General features: G+C 44.3%; 1 long non-coding RNA gene across 1 annotated transcript; it reads left to right on the top strand.

The window, feature by feature from the left end:
• The first annotated feature begins 354 nt into the window (after positions 1–354).
• Positions 355–2,539, top strand: LOC115030000. The gene is made up of 4 exons (XR_003835596.1): positions 355–528; positions 653–723; positions 1,540–1,645; positions 2,312–2,539. It is a non-coding gene; the product is annotated as an uncharacterized LOC115030000 (long non-coding RNA).
• Positions 2,540–7,973: the final 5,434 nt, after the last annotated feature.

Raw genomic sequence — 7,973 nt, 5'->3', positions numbered from 1 at the left:
GAACATCCTGTAAGGAAAGTCTTGTTATTATCTCCACTTGGAAGCTGCAGAAACCAAGACCTAGGCAGGCAGATTAAACAAATTATCCCGAATCTATTAAGATGCAAAATCGAGGTGTGAACCTAAGTGTGAGCTAGTGGACTCTATGCCATAGAGCTGAGTTCTTCCTGCTTCCTAGCAAAGTGTTTGCCTGGGTCTTGTTATATTTATTTTACAGAGGTGAAAGCGGTTCTTTGATCTGAAGGTCATCTAGGAAATCAGTTGACCAAATATTAGCTTTGTTTCTCATTGCCTGGCCACACTCTTTTTATAGACTCAAAGCCATTGGCCTTTGAGACTGAACGGATTGGAAAAACGGTGTGTCATTGATACCATTGTGTGAATAGGTTTACTGTGTGGTTTTCCTTAGAATGACAAAGGGAGAGTCAGAGTTAAGAAAGAGAATGTTGAGATGCTGGGATTTGAACTCATGATGAGAATGGAGGACTATGAAATAAAACAAGCCGGAATCTGCTCTGGGAGGAAGAGGTAATGGGAAAACAGGGTGTGGGGGGGAAGGAAAGAGGGATGGGAAAAATTGGAGAAGAAAGCAGAGCTAATGGATGGAAGAAGAGGTTTGGTACACAAAGCTCAAAGTGTTTTGAACCTATAGGAGACAAGGCAGACAATGCAGAAGTAAATGGACAAGCAGGCGTTGGACTGAGCACTTGACTGGGAAGCGAGGTAAAGAGACATTGAAAGAAACTTACTTTGTCAGATTTTTTTCGCTCCATAAAACCCCAATTATCATGGCCTATTAATTCAGAAAGTAGTCATTGAACCACTGTGTGCTCAGGACTTCTAAACAGATGTTATAGTTTCTTTTTGTGCATGGTGTTTTGCTGGTATGTATGTCTGTGTTTCATTTGTGCTGTTGGTGCTCACAGAGGACAAGAGGGGGTGTTAGATTCCCCTGGAACTGTACTTACAGAGGGTGGTGAGCTTCCATGTGGGGGCTAGGAACGGAAGCTGGAGGAGCAGCCTGTGCTTTTAGCTGTTGAGCCGGTCTCTCCAGGTCCACTCAGGACTTCCCTAAGGGCCGCAGTTGCGAGGCTCTGACCATGCTGAGTATAATCGTTACCTAATGCCCAGATGGCAATCCAGACACTTAACTGTGCAATCGAACCTCAAACCCCTGCCCCCTTGTGGGTGTTGCCTGTGTGTGGAGGACAGAAGACCTCCTGGATTGTCATCCTCAGAAGGATCTCCCATTGGCCTGGAGCTCACCAGTCAGGGATCTTCCAGTCTCAGCCTTCAGCCTTCCCAGTGCTAGGATTTATAACCATGACCAAACACCCACCATTTTCACATGGGGTTAGGAACTGACATTACTAACGAGCCAGCCCCCCAGCCTACCATAATATTTTTGCCACTACCCACATTGCATTTTTTTAAAACATAATTACATTAAAACATGTTTAGTGTAAGCATGTACTAACTATAGGCTCAGACCGTTTTTTTTCTGCTTTGCCCCACCCTTGGCTTTCCCTGAGGCTGCAGGAAGTGTTGGTCTCTGCCATGACTATGGATGCGTGGGTGAGCTTAGGCACGTCCTCGTGTGGACTCAGTGATCATCTGATACTGGTACCCGCCATGTTTGAATATGGTGAGCAGACTCTTTCACATGTGTGTTCAACCGTATGTGTGGCCTCACTCGCACGCCTTTAATCCCAGCACTTGGGAGGCAGAGGCAGGCAGATTTCTGAGTTCAAGGCCAGCCTGGTCTACAAAGTGAGTTCTAGGACAGCCAGGGCTATACAGAGAAACCCTGTCTCGAAAAACAAAACAAAAAACCAAAAAACAAAACAAAAAAAGAGTTTCAAACTCCAGAAAACAAGAAGCTATGCTAATTTTTACAGTAGTGCGTATGACATAGCTCCTGTGGTCGCCTGATAAACACTTAATGGGGCCAGTTGTTCCTTCTCCTTTTCTAACCTCACATTACAATTGCAATATCACATGTAAGATGTTTCACTTTACACTCAGGTGGTAAGTCGCCCCCACAGAAGCACCCACAGAGCTCGGAGAGCCATTCCAGAGGGTCCAAGCAACTTCAATGAAGTTACCCAGTTTCTCTTCAGCCTCACCCCAGCCTCGGGGTGATGGACATTCCATCCGAGGGGATGATTCACAGGGAACTTAATCCTAGTAATACCTTAGATTTGCTGGGCACTTTATGCATTTCATGGTACTTTCACACGAATTATCCTCACAACCACGGGAGAAGTGTATTGGACAGGCGCTAACCCTGCTTTATTGATGAAAAACCCAGGCTCAGAGAAGACATGAGCTCTGCTGAAGGTCGCATGGTGAGTCAGCAGTGCAACTGGGAAAAAGACCAACAGCCATGGATGATTAACCAGACGAGGATAGAACCGAAATCCTTTAAAACAACCACAGAAGGATTAATCGGGCAAATGCATGAGCAGGCAGCCACAGTTTATTGAGTACCTACTATGTCCCAAGCATGGTAAGAGGTGCTTCATGTATATGGCCACATCCCAGGCCACAAAACTGTATGGGGTCATGATTATATGGGGAAAGTGACATTAAAAAATATAATTTAAATATAATTACATCACCTCCTCCTCCCCTTCCCTCCCTCCGAACCCTCCAGTATATCCCTCCTTACACTCTTTTAAATGCATGGTCTCCATTTTGTAGGGTCGAGGTGTCCTGGGCTTCCCCATGTATGTTACATGGCTTTCGTTGTGTCCTTGCTGAGCTCAAATTTAGGCAGCCATGTCGGAGAGACTGTATAGGTGTCGCTTCCGACATTCCCAGAGACACAATCTCATGGCAAACTCTCTCATCCTCTGGTTCCTACAATCTTTCCACTTCCTCTTTCCCGGTGACCCCTGAGCCTTAGGTGTGGGAGTTGTGTTTCGGATGATAAACGAAATATTTTTTTTAATCAGCATATTTACAAGAGTATTACTAAGAACCCACAAAGATGAGTAACTTATTCCAAGTAGTAAAAGGAAATACATTTACCACCCTTTTAATTTTGTTTTTAATTAATTTATTTGAAAAAAAGAATCTGCATGAGGGAGTACTGGGAGGAGGGGGGCTTATGTTGGAATGTAAAGTGAATAAATAAATTTAATAAAAAGGAAAAAAGATTTATATATACCCAATTTAGAACGGTTTGATAGAGCTAACTAATGTAGCTACTTCCTCAGATACTTATTTTAAGAGACCATTTTAATTATATTATTATATTTATATAATCTTTTAAATAAATAAATGTATTTATTATGTTTTTATATATTATTAGCATATATTAATTGTATAGATTAATGGAATCTACTGTGATATTTCCATATATGCATATGTCATGCGTTGATCATTTCCATTTGCCCTTCTTTCTATAGCCCCTCTCTTCCCTCCCTTGGTACTCTTTTTAGACCCTAGAGGTCCTTTTATACTTTCAGGACTGCTTTTGCTTTATTTAGTTAGTTTTTTGAGATTCGGTCTCAGCTTTATATCCTATGAACAACTTCTCCCTGCCCCCCACCTCCTGGTCACCATCATCATACTCTCTCCTAGACTTTCTAGGTTTCACACATAAGTAAGATCACGTGTTTTTTGTTTTTCTGTGTTTGGCTTATTATTTACTCATTTTTTACATGTGTATATGTGTGTGTATGCTAATATGGGTTCATGTGCATTATGTGTCTGTAGGTGCCTGTTTGCAGGTGCGTGGGGAGGCCAGAGGATGGTGGATTCTCTGGAGCTAGAGTCACAAGCTGTTGTGAGGTGCCATGTGAGTGCTGGGAATTGAACCCTGGTCCTCTGGAAGAGCAGGCAGTGCTCTCAACCACTGAGCCGTCTCTCCCTTGCCCTTTAATTTGTTTTCAGTGTGAGGAATGTCCATACAGTTTTTATATAATTAGTGAGACTAGTTTGCATCCCCACCACCAGCGTACAAGAGTTCCATCTTCTTCAGATCCTCAACAATAGCTATCTGTTGTCTTTTCGATAAGGCATCCTAGCAGGCATGAAGTACTTTTTCAATGTGATTTTAATTCACATTTCTCTGATATTTAATATTAAACATGTCTACGTGTTACTTATATGTCTTCTGTTGAGGGATGTCTTGCAGGTCTTTTGCCTATTTTTAATCTTTTCCCTTGTTTTTGCTTTTAAGTTGTTGTTGTCTTTGGTTTTGTTTGTTTGTTTGGTTGGTTGGTTGGTTTTTTTTTTTAGGGGGGGTCCTAACCCTTAGGTTGATTGATTGTGAATATTCTTTCTCTTCCATTCACTATCCTTTCAGCTGTTAATCATTGATCTTTTAACTAGAGCATCTCAGAGTGCATGGGTAACCATTAGAGCATCCCAGGGTGCATGGGTAACCAGGCCCTGGTTTTAACTGGCTTTAGCCTCTCCTGCCGTCTCAGACTCCACCAGCAGCACCACCCTTCATTATCACTCTGCCTTTCACTTGACGCTCAATCTCAACTTCACCTGTAGTCTTTCATCTTCTTTACCTGGCCAGGACAAGCCAGTCGCATATTTCATGATAGTGGACCTCATGTGTCCTGGGTAAGCAGCCCCACCTACATGCCACCTGCCCTTGTTCCTGGTGATGATTTAACCACATTCCTAGCGGGACACAGGATGCCCGCTCTCACTGTTTTTCTTTGTTTTGTGTTTTGGGTCTGCAGGTTTCTCCCCTGTTCTTGTCTTCAAGTTTGCTTGTTTGCTAGGACCATTGCAATCCACTAACGTACTCACTCACTCACCCAACATACACGTGTCCTGCTGGGTAACGAAAATGCCCAAGAACAAAATACAACTGCAGATTCAAGTCTAGTGCCACCAACTAAACTTTTTCTCATTTGAGTGTGTTTGCCTCTGGCTATGTAGCTGTGTTGCAAGCGGTACTTTGACTTAAAGCGGAGTCATAATTTTGTTTATAGTTACGAAACACATAGGAGAGACCTCAGCTTTTGAGGACCTCAGAGGTTCTTTTCAAATGGTCCTTTAGTCACAATATGGCCAAGGTCGCTCTTATTCACAGGTTTCCCATTTCTTACTATTCAACCAGACATCTCTACTCCCTTTTATGAGGAGGAAGCTTAGGTTAAGTAAGAAACCCACCCCCACCCCTACCCCCACCCCCACCCCCACCCCCAAAGGAGAAAGGTGCCAAAGAAAGATTAAGCACAAGTGCACAGAGAGAAAGAGAAAGGAGAACCTTCATGATTCATAGTTCTTACCCCTAGCTTGATTTACTACCTTGGGCTACCTCAGCCTTAGAGAGCTGCAAAATACCCATGATCTGGGAATTTGACCGACAGGATCTGTGCCGTTCTAGCCAGATTGAACCTTGGTGAAGAACCGTGTAGACACGTGCTCTGCCCCTCCCTCTCGGCGTGCCGATTTAGACCTGGGAAATATTGGTGCGCGAAAGAAGAGTTTTCCCTGACACATTCTCACGGGGGAGACAGACGCATCACCACATCTAGGCGAAACGCAACGGATCGATAGCATCTGTCTCTGAGCACTTGAATGGATGGATCCCCTTGCTCCCTCCCTACCCACCATCAAACCCATGCATGGTACCAAAGACATGGTTACTGCTGCAGTCTCCACGGTTTATTATGGCATGTTTACAGTGTAGACTACAGATATTTATATGGTAGAAAATGAGGGTATTGCACATACTCTATGGTACAGAGCAGAATAAAAATTTGGCACGTGGACCTTTGACGTGGCTTAGTAGGTAAAGATGCTTGTCGTCAAGCCTGACAACCTAAACCCGATCCCTGGCACCCACATGGTGGAGGAAGGCCAACTCCTGAAAGGTGTCCTTTGACCTCTGCCTCTGTGCTATGGCACACGCACACCTCCTCAAACTAATTCATGCAATAAAAAGTGTGTGGGTTTTGGTTTTTTTTTTGTTTTTTGTTTTTTGTTTTTTTTTTTAGGTCCATTCACCCTTTACCCGGTATCTTTGCTTGTCTCAACATCTTTATTGTTTTGTTTTTTTTTGGGGGGGGTTGTAATTTTATTTACCCAGATGACAAGGAGTATCAGAAATTCTTTTTTTTTTTTGAAAGATTTATTTATTATTACATATAAGTACACTGGAGCTGACTTCAGACACACCAGAAGAGGGCATCAGATCTCATTATGGGTGGTTGTGAGCCACCATGTGGTTGCTGGGATTTGAACTCAGGACCTTTGGAAGAACAGTCAGTGTTCTTACCCACTGAGCCATCTCACCAGCCCTATTGTTTTGTTTTGTTTTAGCTCCTTCATAAATGGGGGCTCGCTTATCTCTCTATACTTATTACCATATGGTTCCGCAATCAAAAACCCCTTGTACAGGTTAGGTCATGGTCCCTCACTTCTGTCTCTTCCCCACAGGATGCAAATCCCCCCCATCTCCCCTTGGGAGGAACGCCTTTCTGCCTTTCCCAATCCTTTCCTTCCTCCAAGGTCCACTTTCGAGCAGCCTCCTCCATCAAATCCTCCCTGACAGCTCCTGCCCGTCCCTTCTTCCTTCTCTGACCTCCTACTACACAATGGAGCGTGATAATAATAGCCCTGGTGGCCTGGTGCTTGACCAGTTCTGTACATACTTTTGATTTTCACATCTCCTGAGATGGGGGAGGAAAATGAAAATCCAGGCCAAGGCCACACTGCAAGTACTTAGTAAAACCAGGACATCATTAAGACCCCCCCGCCCCCTCCCCCGAATCCAAAGTTCTCCCACCACTATCTTCTGCTTCCATCTTGTGACTTTATACCTTTTCACCTTAGCCGAGTGCTGGGCAAACTCAGGTGCTCTGTCGCTCCCTGTGGGTGATTCCGTCAACCTGATCAGCCCTTCTCTTTCTTCCCGCCTGGCACCTGCTTCTAACTTAAATGAATGACTCCCCAGCTATGAACGAAGAGCCCTGTTGGGTGAGAGGCTGAAACACAAGAGAGTATGGGAGCTGCTTCTGCAGGGTCTTGGACTATTGTCCATGGAAGCTGTCTATGGGCTGGCTACATGCTTCCCTAAAGGACTCAACAGTAGGCCTCTAGTTAAAGCACAGCAGGGTGAGGACATGATTTCACTTGTTTGCTATCTGAGGAGGGTTTTTTGTTTTGTTTTGCTTTAAAACCAAAAAAAGGGGGGGGGGTAAAAAAAAGCACCAGTAGAGAAAAATCTCTCTCCCTTGGCTGAGTGACATTTCGTGTCTGTTCACATCGTTGTCAGTCTTTGAAGAAAAGGACTAAAGCGGTCTGCTTTCTTACCAGACAAAAGGGAGAGCTGGGTGTCTCCCTGGTAGAAGACCCAGATGTGATGAGTGAAGCCTTAGGATTGAAACTCACTGACACTGGGGGCCTGAGGTGGGTCCGGGCTCTCTAAGCCAGCAGATGCTCCTGAGGCCCAGAGCCAGCAAATGCTCTCGGTGCCCTGGTTACACACACACTTGCCGGCTGCAGCCAGCACTGATGCTGTCAGGGTTTGGGATGGGACTCAGGGAAGATCTTCAGCCAAGTTTAATTCCTGAAAAACAGAGCTTCTCCGTATCAGGTAGGCTGGAATTTTTTATTTTTAGATAAATTAAACATTCGAAATCCACTCACACATATGAACACATGCATATTCCACACAACACATGCATATGTAACCCAGTTAGAATTCACAACAACCTGTGAAATCGTGTAGAGAATGCCAGTACCCTATCTAATGAAAGTCTTTTTTCAGTGTGACATTTAAAAAGCAATACTTTCTTCTTCTTCTTCTTCTTCTTCTTCTTCTTCTTCTTCTTCTTCTTCTTCTTCTTCCTCTTCCTCTTCCTCTTCTTCCTCCTCCTCTTCTTCTTCCCCCTCCCCCTCCTCCTCTTCCTCTTCTTCTTCCTCCTCCTCCTCTTCTTCCCCCTCCCCCTCCTCCTCCTCCTCTTCTTCCTCCTCCTCCTCTTCTTCTTCCCCCT

The sequence above is a fragment of the Mus caroli genome, chromosome 19 (assembly GCF_900094665.2).
Source record: "Mus caroli chromosome 19, CAROLI_EIJ_v1.1, whole genome shotgun sequence".
NCBI lineage: Eukaryota > Metazoa > Chordata > Mammalia > Rodentia > Muridae > Mus > Mus caroli.
The sequence above is the reverse complement of the archived record's forward strand: the minus strand, read 5'-3'. Positions and strand labels throughout refer to the sequence as shown.